The 15,941-nt window shown below is 48.4% G+C and overlaps 1 non-coding gene across 1 annotated transcript; it reads right to left on the reverse strand.

Moving 5' to 3' along the window:
- Positions 1-1,436: 1,436 nt before the first annotated feature.
- LOC147122763 (small nucleolar RNA SNORA76) lies at positions 1,437-1,567 on the reverse strand. Its single transcript, XR_015075158.1, has one exon. It is a non-coding gene; the product is annotated as a small nucleolar RNA SNORA76 (small nucleolar RNA).
- Positions 1,568-15,941: the final 14,374 nt, after the last annotated feature.

Here is a 15,941-nt window from a genome sequence, read left to right on the forward strand (position 1 = left end):
GTCCTGGTGACTTATCTACTTTAAGTACAGCCAACCTTTCCAGTACCTCCTCTTTATCAATTTTTATCCCATCCAGTATCACAACCACCTCCTCTTTCACTATGACTTTGGCAGAATCTTCTTCCTTGGTAAAGACAAATGCAAAGACCTAATTTAGTACCTCAGCCATGCCCTCTGCCTCCATTTGGTCTACTTTTTCGTCCCTAATCAGCCCCACCCCTCCTCTTACTATTCATTTACCATTTATATGCCTATAGAAGACTTTTGGATTCCATTTTATGTTAGCTGCTAATCTATTCTCATGCTTCTTTGCTCCTCTTATTTCCTTTTTCACTACCCCTCTGAACTTTCTGTATTCAGCCTGGTTCTCACTGACATCTGTCATACGCGTTCTTTCTCTGCTTCATCTTAATCTCTATCTCTTTCGTCATCCAGGGAGCTCTGACTTTATTTGCCCTATCTTTCCCCCTCGTGGGAATGTACCTTGACTATAACAGAACCATTTCCTCTTTAAAGGCAGTCCATTGTTCAATTACAGTTTTGCCTACTATTCTTTGATTCCAATTTACATTGATTCCATTCTCAACCTACTGAAATTGGCCTTCCTCCAATTAAGTATTTTTACTCAAGATTGCTCCCTGTCCTTTTCCGTAGCTAATTTAAACCTTATGATACTATGATCACTGTTCCCTAAATGTTTCCCTACTGACACTTGCTCCACTTGACCCACTTCATTACCCAGAACCAGATTCAGCAATGCCTCCTTCCTTTTTGGGCTGGAAACGTACTGATCAAGTTCTCTTGAACACACTTCAGAAATTCTTCCCCCTCTCTGCCCTTTACACTATTACTATCCCAGTCTATATTGGCCCAGAAATTCGGGTCTCCACGGGTGAGTACGCATGGGGTACTCAACCATAAGCCCAATGGAAGTGCCGGTTTCCTGCATGCACTGCGCATGCGTGGGAAACCGGCACTTCCGTTCCCCTGAACGAAGAGGTTCAGAGGTCGAACACGTGCGCAGGAGAGGCTGCTGCATGCGCATCGAACTTCGTTTTTTTTCCCAGGTTTTCCCCGGAGGGTAAGTCTCCAGAAGTTGCACATTTAAAAAGCAGCCGTAAGGCCTGCTTTTTACAAGGTAAGTGATGAATTAATTAAAATTAAAACATTTTTCCACAGGTTTATTATTTTTAAATACTTTAAAGCAAGGTAAGTTTATTTTTAGCCCCGTTAGAAAATAACAATTTTTTTTTCAAATATTTAAGTTATTGTTTAAAATAGTTATTTCATGTTATTTATAGTTTATTTAAAAAATGTGATGTATTTTTAAATTTATTTGAAGATTTAGTGCTGTTTTGGGGCCGTAGTATTTATAAATTTTTACAGGTCTTCCTATCAATCTTATGAATGGAGCATTCCCTGCTCCGATTGGCTCCCCATGGCGCACGTGATCCCAGGGGACGCATCAAACTAACTGCGCCCCTGGGATACGCAAGCACTGCGCGCCGGCAGCTGGACCAGGCCCCGGATCGGAATTCCACGGGGGCCTCCAGCTCAATGGCCGGCGCGCAAGGTAAGTGCAGATCGGGAGCTTACACCCGTGGGAAGCCCCCGACCTGAATTTCTGGGCCATTAGGATAGTTGAAGACCCCATTATCACTACTCTATAGTTCTAGCACCTCTTTGTAATTTCCCTGCAAATTTGCTCCTCTATATCCTTCCCACTAATTGGCAGCCTATAGAATACACCTAGGCCCCGATTTTCCTGGAGCCGTCGGGCGGGGTTTCAGGTGGGCGGGGGCTGAAAATCGCAGAAATACGGGGTCGCGACCCCCCCGCCCGATTCCCTGCCCCGCCCGACTTTCGCCCCGGTGTTTCAGCGCGACCCGTATCAGTACCGCCCGCGGCCGGCGGGACTGGTCGTCGGGAGCCTAATGAGCAATAACTGGCATCTGTAATCCAATTTTAAGGGACCCTTGCAATTTTCAGCCTTTCCCCACGTAAACCACGCCTGGTGGGAACACCGCTGATGAAACCTGGTGTGAACAATGTCGGCTTGCTTACTTTCAGCTGCAGGCCAATCAGGAATGAAGAGATTTAATCAGGCAGCATTTGTAGGCTGCAGGACCTTGTTGCTCCAGGCTTGGGGCAAATTGTTGAAGGCTTAGGCACAGCTATGGAAGGTTGGCGCCTCACACACTTCTCCAGTGTGAGCTCCTGGGAAGCCCCTCTCACCACCCTCACTCAGCGCTTCCTCAATGGAGGCATCTGCCAGAAGCATGGGAGGCCTTTTGTTCCTTCCCTTCTTGGCATTAGAGGATCTCCAACAGCAGAGGAGGCTGGAGCAGATCCAGCAGCAACAGCAACCGCAGCACCAGCAACAGCAGCACCAGCAGGAGTGACAGGCTGCGGCTCAGCCACCTGAGGCAGCACAGGCCAGAAGGGGCCAGTGCATGGAAGGCCGTCGATGCAGGGGTACCCTCCATACAGGGTCTACAGACACAGGGTGAGCTACCTCAACATGACTGAGCAGCAGTGTCAAAGGCGGCTCCGACTTTCATGAGAGGTAGTGACTGACATCTGCGCAGTGCTACAGCAAGACCTGGAGCCCAGATCACCAGGTCGACACTCCTTACCAGTGGCCATCAAAGTCACCACCGCACTCAACTCTTATGCCTCAGGCTGCTTCCAGGGATCAGTAGCAGACATCAGCAGCGTCTCCCAGGCAGCCGCACACACTTGTATCAAACAGGTCACCAATGCCCTCTTTGCTCTCGCGCACAATCACATCCATTTCACCAGGGATCGCGCAAGTGTGAGGGTTGGATTAGCTCAGCTTGGATTAGCTCAGCTGGCAGACTTTCCAAGGGTGCAGGGCGTCATTGACTGCACACATGTGGCCCTTAGGGCACCCCATCGCAATCGAGGAGTTTTTGTCAACCGCAAGGGCTTCCACTCCCTTAACGTTCAGCTGGTGTGTGACCACAAGAAGGTGATTTTGCATGTTTGTGCCAAGTACCCTGGCAGCTGCCATGACTCCCTCATACTGCGCCAGTCTACTGTGCCTCCGCTATTCAGTCTGCCAAATGAACTTCAGGGATGGCTACTTGGAGACAAGGGATATCCCCTGTGGTCTTGGCTAATGACGCCATTGAGGAGACCAGCCAACGAAGCTGAGGAGCGCTACAACTCCAACCACATTTCCACCAGATGCATTATCGAGCAAGCCATCAGATTGCTAAAGATGCGCTTCAGATGCCTCGATAGATCTGGTGGAGCCCTACAGTACTCAGCAGCCAGGGTCTCCAAAATCGTCATGGTATGCTGTGTGCTTCACAACATGGCTTGCCGATTCCGCAGGACCAAGAGGCTCCTCACAGAGCCTCCTCGGATGAGGATGATGCTGAGGATGATGCTGAGGAGGAGGAGGAGGAGGAGGACGGAAACTAGCATCCTGCAGAGGCCCGTCAACCAGCGGCACCAGTGTGTGAGAACATTGCTGGGCGGAATGCAAGGCACGCACTCAGCCTGGCCAGATTTGCGTAGCCTGGTACATCAAACACTGTAGCCTCGCTGCTTCTTAACTGACCATGGACAGTGGCCCATGCCTGCACATTTCTACCTATTTGACCAGCTTGCTGACATCTGCAAGTAATCCTAAGGCCTCAATGTGAAATCCCCATTCACCAAATGACAGATGCCACAACAGCAGCAGTTGCCACCAGATTTTTTATGTACAAGAAACTGATGGCATTAAAATGATACACAAGCCTTTTCATCCAAGTGACTACCCTTGTGATTAGTGGTGCTTTATTTTTCTCTTACGTGTGCTCCTACGTAGTGATACCCCTGTGACTTCAGCAGATGTGGAGGCCCCTTGCTCACTTTCCTGCTGCTCCTGTCTCAACACCTTTGGCGGGCATCCTCTGGGGTGGTGAGCCTGTGAGGGCTCGCCAGCAGTCTGCTGCTCCTGCGGCTGTGCAGGGGTTTGTAGGATTCGCAAAATTGAACTTTATATTATAAAGGGTCGAATGGCAGAAGAGGCCATGATTTTAAAGACTGTTTTAAAAGAAGCCTAGGAAAAAGGGGCATTCAAAATGGCCACCATACCCCGTGACCAACTTATTGGGACACTTTAAAATGGTTCCTGCAGTCCCCAGACAGCTTTGTGGATTCAGCCCACAGTAAGTTCTGGAAGCCATTTCTGAGAGAATTGAAAGCCCTCCCTCCCGCCCCATCGTCCAAAGTCAAAATTACCCCTGGATTAAATATTACAGGGTTAGCACTATTTCAAGTAATTACTGCAAAAGCTAATTGATAGATCAACACCTCACAAAGCATTATTCAAGTTCTTTTCATTTGGAAATACAAAGCATTAATGGGTTTCATGTATTTCTCAGTTAATTAACTAAATGTGCTATGGACAATGGAAGAGCTATTCAGATTAACGAGCCTTCACATTTTAGGGATATAGGTTTGCTTCAGTAGAATGTCATTAATCAGAGTCAGACATCTAATCAAAACTAATACAAAAACAAAGTACTGCGGATGCTGGAAGGGCCATCGACATGAAACGTTAACTCTGTGTCTCTCTCCACAGACGCTGCCTGACCTGCTGAATATTTCCAGCATTTTCTGTTTTTATCTCTAATCAAAACTCTTGTACCTAGCTGCAGTTTGGTTGAATAATTTATTACATGATCTCAAAGAACAGCATCTTCCTTAGGCGGAAGAAGTAGGGCAGTTACTTACATCATTTTTCCAGCCATGCAAGCTGTCATTGAGCACCAAGGATGAATTATCCACAAAACAATGACATTTTAAATTTGATGAGGGTAACTGTATAATACCAGAAATTACATTATAAGGATTTTTTAAACAGAGCATGAATTCCTTTCCTTCTACAGCAAATGAATGTTATTGCTATGTGTTTTTATGGTTTTGCCTGTGGATAAAATTATCTGGTTGAATTTTAATAAACTCAATGTTAAGTGTGAACTGTAGGGAGAAATTCAGTTGGCAGCGCCTCCAATTAGCGCCTAAAAAGGCCGAAAAGTGGGGCGGTAGCCAATTTTCGACCGGGCGCAGTGAAACCAACGCCTCCTCCCATATTGAGTGGGCATTTTGCGCCGGCGCTAAACCTTAGCGCCCGCACGCGGGTGCAGGCAGATCATGACGTCATTTCAGTGTGCAACGCCTTTTGGGCGCCCCGGACCGGAAATTCAGTGTTGCGCCCCTCCGTTCCGCCTGGCGCTAATAAGGACTGCTTACCTGGAACGTTCCCCAGTCGCTCTCGGGCTAGGGGGGCGCTCTTTAAAGGGGACTGCACTGGTATAAAAGCGGCAGCCATTTTGGGAGCACAACTTCCTCGAGACTTCCACAGAGTTGCTGAGCTACACTCTGAGAGCCATTGCACCAGTGAGCCAGCGCTGGCCAGAGGAACTTCAGCCTTCTGACCATCACCTTGCAGCTGGTGAGCATTTACAATGTTTACAATTTCTTGTGCACTATTACTATGGGGGCTGCATTGGAGGGGAACGTCCTGCTGCTGAACCATCTAGAAAGGGCACAGAGACGCAAGGAGAGGGGGGCAGGAATGGCCAGACGGAGGAGGGCCAACAGACGTCACCACACCAGACCTTACACTGCCAGGGTTTTCCGAAAGCAGTTCTGTTACTCGAACATGTCAGAGGAGCAGTGTCTTAGAAGGCTGCGCTTCAGAAAGGAGGTGGTGACTGAGCCGTGCCACCTGCTTCAGCCAGATCTGCAGCCTCAGATAAGGTGCAGGACCTCTCTGTCGGTGGCTGTCAAGATGATTGTTGCCCTGAATTTCTATGCGAGCGGCTCCTTCCAGGCCGCAACTGGGGACATCGCAAACATATCGCAGTTTGCGGTGCATTGCTGCATCCATCAAGCAACAGATGCCCTATTTAAAAGGAGGCGGCAGTACATCTCCTTCCCTGTGACACTGGAGAAGCAGCGGGAGCGCACAGAGGGCTTCGCAGCAAAAGCGGACTTCCCCATGGTGCAGGGCACCATTGACTGCACGCACGTGGCTTTGCGGGCGCCTGTTTTGAATCCGGAGGAGTTCCGCAACCGCAAGGGGTTCCATTCTTTGAATGTTCAGCTGGTCTGTGACCACCGACAGCTGATCCTCACAGTCAATGCGCAGTTCCCTGGCAGCAGCTTGATGCCTTCATCCTGCGCCAGACTTCAGTTGCAGGCTGGCTCCTCGGTGACAAGGGCTATCCTCTGTGCCCATGGCTGATGACACCGCTCCGTTTGCCCAGCACTCCTGCTGAAGAGCGCTTCAATGCGAGCCATCAGGTGACGAGGAACATTGTGGAGCACACAATCGGTGTGCTGAAGCAGCCATTCCGGAGGCGCCTTGCAGTACTCACCAGAGCGAGTCTTCCACTTCGTCGTAGTCTGTTGCATGCTGCATAACCTCGCCATCCTACGCACCCAGCCAATGCCACCAGCCATTGAAGCACCAGCGGAGGAGGAGGAGGAGGAGGAGGAGGAGGGGGACCAAGATGGGAGGGAGGTACAAACTGGAAGGGCCGTCCGTCAGAGGCTGATAACAAGCCGCTTCTAGGCCCCTCTGACGGAATGCTTGGTGCCATTCGATGAGGAGGAATGGAACCGTCCGGATAACCCAAGGCCTATGAAGGGCAGTGAATGTAAATATCAGACATGGCCAATGTAAATAAAAAAAGTTGTTTATTTTGCTAAATGTGCTTCCTTCCAACATGACAAAGCAATGGCAACAGAAAGCAAAACTAACACACTAACACATAAGTGGCTCGCTCACCCGGGAGACTATCCAAAACATTACTAACATTCAGACCAGCATCCACGGCCTTGATTTCTACAAATAAGACGTCTCAGCTGCACCTTCTACTCTTTCTCCCTTGATGGTGATCTACTTCTCTTGCGAGATCGGCCCCTTCCCTCCCTGCAGCTCCTTCGTAATGAGACCCCAGTGGCTGCATCAAGGCTGAGGGAGGCCTGCTGGCTGTCCGAAAGCGCAGATGCCCCTGAGGGACGTCTTGGACGACCTCTGGCCTTGGAAGGCCCAGATGCTGACTGCTCCAACTGTGCATGGGTGGAAGCAGTCTGTCCTGCAGGTGGTGGGAGCTGCAGTGGAGACGTGCCAGCGGTGGCATCAGGAATGCTGACATCCTGAGAGCGGACAGCAGCTCCCTGGTCGAACAACACACTGGCACTCTGACTGGGCAGCACCGCAGCATGCGCACCAATCGGCTGGTCCACAGATTGAGGCCCTGCTGTGGTGCTGCAAGGGCCCCGGGTAATCCCGCCTGATCCAGCGAGGGTGGCAGCAGTCATTGGTCGCATGGCCTCAATATGCGTCTGCATGAGACCAGCGAGTGACTGCGTGGCAGCACTCAGCACTTGCGTGGCAGGTGCCAGTGCTTCGGTGAAGCCCTGGACAGTCCTTTCCAGTGCTTCGCTGAAGGCCGGGACAGTCCTTTCCAGTGCTTCGGTGAAGCCTTGGACAGTCCTTTCCAGTGCTTCGCTGAAGGCCGGGACAGTCCTTTCCACTGCTTCGGTGAAGCCCTGGACAGTCCTTTCCAGTGCTTCGCTGAAGGCCGGGACAGTCCTTTCCAGTGCTTCGCTGAAGGCCGGGACAGTCCTTTCCACTACTTCGGTCAAGCCCTGGACAGTCCTTTCCAGTGCTGCCCCAAAGTCATGCGCAATCCTTGCCTGTGCTGCCCCGAAGTTCTGCGCACTCCTTGCCTGTGCTGCCCCGAGGTCCTGCGCACTCCTTGCCTGTGCTGCCCCGAGGTCCTGCGCACTCCTTGCCTGTGCTGCCCCAAAGTCTTGGACACTCCTTGCCAGTGTCTCAATGGATTCAGGCATCCTTGCCACTGCAGCCATGAGCTCAGTGTGCCTGAGCCGAGCCTGGGCGCTAATTTATTCGAGGGAGCGCACCTCTTCTGCGCTCTGTGCAGCAGTACTCGCGGCTTGACTCGCCCTCCGGGGAGACGGCCCCCGAGCTTCCCTAGCCCCCTTGCGTTGCTGCAGCCCGCTGGTTCCTGGAACTGCTTCCTCATCAGAGCATTCCCCCCCGCTCCCCTCCAGGGAAGTAGTCTCCCCAGTCTGCAGAGGGGCTGGCTCGCCTGAGGGTGGCAGGGATGGTCCAGCTTCCTCCTGCTCATCACCTCCGGAGTCAGAGGCAGTGGCAGCTTGAGGCCCGGCTCCTGAGCTGGTGATGCAGCATCTGAAAGCAGGGAGGTTGAAGAGTGGCTTTAGCGAAAGGACAGGGTGGCAGCAACGGATGCATGAGTGCTGCAATGCTCTGACATGGGTCCAGAGTGAAAAAGCATGCTTGTGGGGGGAAGAAGTGGAAGGAGAGAGCTCAAAAAGGTGATGACCTTACCATCGCTGTGCACAATGGGGTCGGCAGCTCCAGTGGTGACAGGACCAGTCATCCGGCCTCCAACAATCTGGTGGACTCGTTCCTCCAGGTCCGTCAGTGTCTGCAGCTGAGGAGGGTCTCCTCCGGTGTGAAGCTGCTCCCTCCGGTTCCTGGCCAGCTTGGCCTGCAGGAGAAAGGATGGGAAGTGATGAACCATGCTGGCCTGAGCTGACATCACATGCCACCATGGTAGATTAGCCTTTCCATTATGCATTGAGCTGACATCACATGCCCCCATGGCAGGTTAGCCCTTCCATTATGCATTGAGCTGACATCACATGCCCCCCATGGTAGATTAGCCCTTCCATTATGCATTGAGCTGACATCACATGCCCCCCATGGTAGATTAGCCCTTCCATTATGCATTGAGCTGACATCACATGCCCCCCATGGTAGAATAGCCCTTCCATTATGCATTGAGCTGAATGTGCGTGTGTGTTTCCAGAAAGGGCCATGGGTGCTGGCTGACAGATGGCCATTGGGGCTTCGCACACCCTCTGGCCATAATGTCAGGTGCAGATAGAGGGATGAAGAAGATGGCGAAAAAGGCACTCACCCTAATGACCCGAGTGAGGTCGTTGAACTTCTTCCTGCATTGCACAGGAGTCCTGGCCACCACGCTGGTTGAGGTGACTCTTTGTCAAACTTCCCTCCAAGCCCTGCGGTACTCGCTCTGATGAGGCCTCCTGCCATTGTCGGGGTACAGCACAGCTCGCCGGCACTCCACTTCGCCAACCAAAGCATCCAATGCCCCATCGGTAAAGCGCGCCGCTCTCTGCCTCACCCTCTCCATATGGTCAAAGTTTGGAATGCCACAGAAAGCACAGCGCTGATTTTGAGGCCTACAAGGCGCAGAGTGTGGCTGCTGCTCCTAATTGACCCGCCCCTTTAAGAGCTGGCCGGCGCCAGCATGTCTCGGGGTAATCGATTATTGACAGCACCTGTGCTGCACCCGGCCGCCGACATATTGAGTAGTGCCGCCGGGTTAGCGCCTTAAGACTCCCTGAATCAATGCCACAATCACCTTTAGGGGTGTAGCAACCCAATATCGCTCGAGGTGGCGATAAGTTGCGCCTGGCGAAAAAATTTGCGCAGCGCCAATTCTAACACCCCAAACGGGGCTATACCCAATTTCTCCCCCGAAATATTTAATCAAAAATTGTCAGTTAGAAAATCAGAATATATTCATGAGGGAAACAAATATTTTGATTTAGGTTTGGGTTCAATAGTAAATCTCTCTCTTTTTTCACTTCATATCCATTGCAGAAAAAAATAAGTTTGTAATAGCCTTCAAGTTCTAATTTTGTTGGGATTTTATTTTTTGAGAACAGATCTTCTGCCACTTAAACATGAGGCCCAATTTGGGGAAGAATCCATGCAGTATCTATGATGGAGTTGTGCATTTGGCAATGAGAAAAATGGTATGAAAGGTGTTAAACAGATATAGTAACTGACAGCTTGATGCCAAGCAGGTGTACAATGCTATTCTCCTGCCTTTCCATCTGCAGCTTTGGCTCCCTCCTTGTGTGCTTCAAAATTTGGAGAAGGCAAAGCTCCTGGAGGTGTGCAGATGTAAAGTCGCGCTTACAGTTAAAAACTCCAGCCGATGGCAAAGTGCACGGTTCTCGTGCCACCAACAGCGATTACTAACATAAACTTGCTGACTTCCTTTATTCCGATGGCAGCAATAACCAACATTTCTTTCTGGAGCCGACACCAAATGTGCCCGCTCTGCTTCTGCCTGGTAGCCTGGTAGTACAGCTGATAAATGGAGAGGAGGGCCCTTACAGACCATTACAGTGCGACTTACCTAAAATTGATGCTGGAATACATAAGCATTTTAAATGAGTGATGTATGGCTTCTGTCTAGAACTATGGAAATGCCAGGCAAATTGGAGTCTTTTCCTGTAAAATTTCCCTCATAGAATGTCTCAATGCCAAAAGTAAGAGGACGGTTGATCAGCAAAAATAGAGAACTAAAAATGAAACCAAAGCTTTCAAATGGGATCAGTCCAAAACAAGCCATTCTCTTGCACATTTGCTACCTCTGCCCCTACCAGATTGCCCTGGATCACATACAATAAACTACCCAGACCAGCCAATAGCTAAAGCTGCCTAAGGCTGGACATATCTGCTAACAGACTCAAAGGCTGGAATTTTCTGGGGTCTGTGCGGGTGTGATTGGAGGTAGGTCATGTGGGAAAATTGAAATAAGTTGCAGCGGGTCTGGAACCAACCATCACCCCGCCCCCATGCCCATTTCCCTCGGGCGCATTTGCCGGTGCGGCAGCGACCCGACCAGCGGAGGCGGGCGACCTAATTCAAATCATTAACAGGTAGTTGTCAGACACTTAAGCACCTTTTTAAACATACCTTTTGAATTTCCCTGGCTGCCCACGGGATTCACGCAGCTCGGGAACCACGTCTGTCAGCCTGAAGCGGGAGTTGAGTCGCCATTGCTCCAGCTGATTAGATGACAGCATGACATGTATTATAAAAGCTCACAGCTGGTGACTTTCATAAGGCAGATGTCTTGTTTTGCACACTTTGTACAAAAATAATAAATTGCAGGACAACGGAGTTTTACAGTTTAAACTCTTTTATGAAGCATCAGGTCTGATATGACTCACAGCAGTACAGCACCGTGTGGACAAAATGGAGTCAGCACCCATGGGTCTTCTAAACAATAGCAGTCTTTACAGATGCCTGCAGGCCAATGACAACTCAGCATGTGGTCACATGAGAATATAATAGGTATTCCTTACAGATGCCTGCGGGCCAATGATAATTCAGTATGCAAAAGTTACATCCCCTTTCTTTTAAAAGAAAAATGTTATGCATTACTTTTGAACCTTTCTTCTCAGTAGCATCAGCATATAAGTAAACTCAACATTTAACTAGCACTGAAAACATCTCAACATTTCAATAACGATGTACAGTTTTTTTAGGGCAGCGATCCGCCTACACCCTTTGGCAGTTCACAAGTCAAGGATAACTCTAGGCTTGACCTCTCGTCAGAATGATGGTGTTGTTCCTTGGTGTTCTGGCGTGCGGACATGATACGATCGCTCAGTGTCAACTGGCTGGATGACGACTGCTGGCTTCCAATCATCATGCTCCTGGATTCTGACGGATTCTCCATTGTGCAGTGGCAGCAGTAGTCTAGCTGACCTGTCATAGTATCTCTTTTGGTGTTGCTGTCTCTGTACACATTTTGCATGCACTTGCTTGCAGCTGACAACCTGCCAGGGCCTGTCTGGGATACGGTGAGGTATCATGGGCTCCTTGACATTTGATGGGCGGCGTTCTAGACAAATGGAACATTTTCCGACAATGTCCTCAATGTGTTTGCACATTCCGGGCCAAAACATAATGGCCCAGAAAGTAGGTTCGGGGGCTTGCCGCGCGTGCAAGCCCCTGATGTGCACTTACCCGGCGCGCCGGCCGTTGTGCTCTCGGGGCGCATGGAATTCCTTTTTTCTGATGATTACTCCCGGGCAGCCTCTGACGTCACGCTGCCCAAGAGTGCAGCCACCGCGAAGCCTCGAGCGCGGAGTGTAAGTGAGACATGCCCCGTGAGGTCGCATGACCATAGGACACGCCCCCAATCTTTCTCAGCAGCTGGAGACGCTTTGTACATACAGAGCAGCATTTTAAATAGGTTCTTTGTATTTTTAGGAATGTTTTGGTAACTTCTTTAATGTTTTAAATACGTTCACATGATTTTGAGGACTCTGAAATAATTTTAAAGAGATTTGAAGCTATTTAAACAGTTTTGAAAGCCTTGAAAGCATTCTTTTCATTCATTTAATTTAATTAGCAAAGTGAAATGGCTGGAATGAGCACAATTCACGTGATTAAAAGAACTCAAAACTTCACTGAAGATTACCTCAGCAATCTCCTCAACGAGGTGGAGGCGAAGCGCCTGCGCATCATTGGGAATGAGCATTCCAGGGCGCCGCGAAAAGGTCAGATGATAGCTTGGTCGGAAGTTGCCCAGGCTGTCAGCGTGGCCTCCACCATTAGCTCACTGCGCCTCCTTCAACCCTCAGTCACAGAAGCGAGTGGCCAAATCGTTCAATTGTTTAATTTTTCATTTTATTGAAATGTTAAATGTTTTCTTTGATTGTTAAATTCAAATGTTTTTTTTTGACTGAAAGGATATGTAACCTTTTCATTTAAGCAGTACATCCACTAGTCAATGTGAAAAGAAATTCAACTTTTATTGGAGAAATTTTTTTTGACAACTGTTATAAAAGTAGAAAATAGGTAGTTTCCACCTTGAATGTCTGTATTGCAGTAAGAAACAAAAAAGAATTACTGTAAAATGTTTACAATTTTTTTTCTAACATTTATCAGTTTGCACATGTTTGAAAACTTGAAACTAGGTAGTTAACATCTTCAATTTTTTAATTGCAGTAAGAAACCAAAAAAAGTGACGTAAAACTGTTTACAAAGTGATTGCCAAACTGTTAACGTTTGCATATTTTTCAATAGCAAAAAAGAGGTAGTTAACATCATCAATGTGTTACTTGCACTAAGAAAGAAAGACAAGTAAATACAAACTGTTTACAAATTTTTTTCTTAACTGTTCCTGTTCACTAATGTTTTAAAAGTAGAGAACCGCTACTTAAAATTTACAAATTATAAACTTTATACATCGAAACTGAAGCTGAAAATTGTTTGATGATGCAATAAAAGGTCACTGCTTCACTTTAATATGTGTCTGCTCCTGTCTTTGCCTTGCGGGGGGAGGGATAGGTACAAGGCGGCACTACCTCGTGAAGGTGTTGGCTACCAGCAGTTCCCGAGCAGCCTTATTTTCGGCAGCACTTGGCTCCTCCTCATGAGGCCTGGCAACATGCGCATTGCCATCGCCTTCATCCTCCATTTCAGCAGGGAGCTGTTCTGCACTGTTAAGGGTCAGTCCTTCCTGCAGGGCAAAGTTGTGCAAAGCACAACAGGCCATCACAATCCTTGCCACTTTCTGGTGAGAGTACTGCAAGGTCCCCCCTGACCTATCCAGGCACCGGAAGCGTGATTTCAGAACTCCTATTGTCCTCTCCACCACTTGACGTGTTGACACGTGTGCCTGGTTGTATCTCTCCTGAGACTGATTATTGGTATTGCGGTAGGGGGTCATCAGCCATGGTCTTAGCGGGTAGCCCTTGTCGCCCAATATCCATGCGGATCCTGTAGGCAATTTGCTGAGAGAATCATACAATTTAGAGTTACGGAGGACGAAGGAGTCATGATTACTTCCCCGGTGCCCTGCATTCACGTTTAGGATCCTGAGGTGGGCATCACATAATATCATTACATTCAATGAATGTTTATGTATGTCACAGGTGCATCCATTGGTACCTTCAATGCAATATGGGTTCCATCGACGGCCCCAATCACTTTGGGGAATCCAGCAATGCGATGAAATGCTAAGGCCATCTCCTTTTGATTTTGAGTGGACAAGTCATACTTAATGAAATCTGAAAGCCTACGGCAAATGGCTTCTGTGACCTGGTGAATGCAGACCCTCGCAGCATTCTTGGAGATGTTGCTTATGTCACCGGAGCATGCTTGAAATTACCCACTTGCAAAGAAGTTCAATGCTGTGGTTACCTTCATGTTCACTGACAAGGCAGTGCGGGTCTTCGAGCGTGGTTCCAGGTCCGCCTTCAACATGTCACATAGTCGGCCGTTTGCCTCTTTACTGAAGCGCAGCCTCCTCACACACAACTCCTCCGACAGCATCTCAAATGATCACCTCTCCCTGTACACTCTGTGGGGTGGGTAGTTGTTCCTTCTGATCAGGAGATGGTTATGGTTCCTCACTCTTCTACGTTGTTCCCTGGCGTTCCGATTTCTTTGAAGCAAAACCACACAGAGCATCACGGCAACATTTCTATAAGAGGGCATGTTTCTCGCTCACAGGACTCCTCTTTACACAGACGTACTTGTAAGGAAGAAATGGAAATAGTTGTTACAGTTATTTTAATAAACTGAGTGGCTATAAAATCAACTCAGCCTATGGCAGGAAACATGCTTTAACGGCTTGGGAACACGTCATACCCGCCTGATGAATATCACAGGCCGAGATCATTTTCCAATAACTTACATTTTCAGAAAGTCATCATTACATACATACATTCATCCACATACTGAAAGGAATACATACAGAAATGCACATCCTTCAAGGAATATATACAGACATACATACATTCATACATACATACTTACTAAAAAGAAGATATATTACTGATGAGAAGTTTATTTTTTAAACATTTTATTCATTTTTAAACAGTCATTTTCACATTTAATAAAGAAATCATATTCAATTAGGCCTTGCACACAGCTAGAGTTGATCCTTATACCTACACTACTCAAAACCCGTTTAAAAAAAAAGTTGGAAACATACCTCAGGCTTTCTTACAATAAATTCCCTCCCTTTCACAACTAAAAATTTGCCGTTCAGAACCAGCACTGCTGAAGCAATTCTTCATCCTCAGTGTTACAGAGCTGCTGGCCGGCTTTACTCCCCCTTTTCAAATGTGTAAATCGTGGGGACTTACCCTCACTCAAACCATTCATGAAAACGCCGAATTTCACTGCGCACGCGCTGACTGAAACGTCGCACGCGTTCCGCCTCTTAACCCCTTGGTTCAGAGGAAAGGAAATGCCGGTTTTCCACACATGCGCTGTGCATGCTGAAAACCGACACTTCCATCGGGCCCACGCGTGAGTACCCCGTCCATACTCACGCGTTGGGACCCGAATTACTGGGCCAATGTCACGTGCTCTTTGTTTGCATTTTTCCATGCCCATATGTCCAGCATGAATTTTTGTCAACATCTCTTCTCTGAGACTGGTAGGAATGATGATTTTCTCCCCTTTGAAGACGATTCCGTTGATTTGTCACATTTCATCTCTGTGGTTCCAGAATTCATATATGCTCTGAGGGCATTTCCTCCTTTCCTTAGGCCATCCTTCATGTATGACTTTGCTCAGCAGTGTGAGTTGTGCATCTTTCTCTGTTTCTGCTCGGATCTCCTTCAGTTTTGAGTCACTCACAGGTAAGCTGTTGTACACCATGTGCACCTGCACATCCATGCCTTCAATGAGGCTGCTGTCCTGGTAGCTAAGAGACTTTCTGGAGAGCGTGTCTGCGACAAGAATGTCTTTGCCTGGACGATGAATGATTGTGAAGTCATACTTCTGTAGCTGAAGGTTCATTCTCTGCAGCCTTGGTGGGGCTGTGGCTAGTGGTTTCCCCATGATTGACTCGAGGGGCTTGTGGTCGGATTCCACAATGACTTGTCGGCCATAGACGTACTGGTGGAAATGCTTACATCCAAACAGAATTGCATATAGCTCTTTCTCGATTTGAGCATAGTTGATTTCACTCTCTGAGAGAGATCTGGAAGCGTAGCTGATGGGCTTTCCTTCTTGCAGTAATACTGCGCCTAGTCCGTACTTTGACGCGTCCACTTGTAGTCTGAGCTCT

The sequence above is a fragment of the Somniosus microcephalus genome, chromosome 2 (assembly GCF_052327205.1).
Source record: "Somniosus microcephalus isolate GS21.2 chromosome 2, FLI_Smic_1.0, whole genome shotgun sequence".
Taxonomy (NCBI): Eukaryota; Metazoa; Chordata; class Chondrichthyes; order Squaliformes; family Somniosidae; genus Somniosus; species Somniosus microcephalus.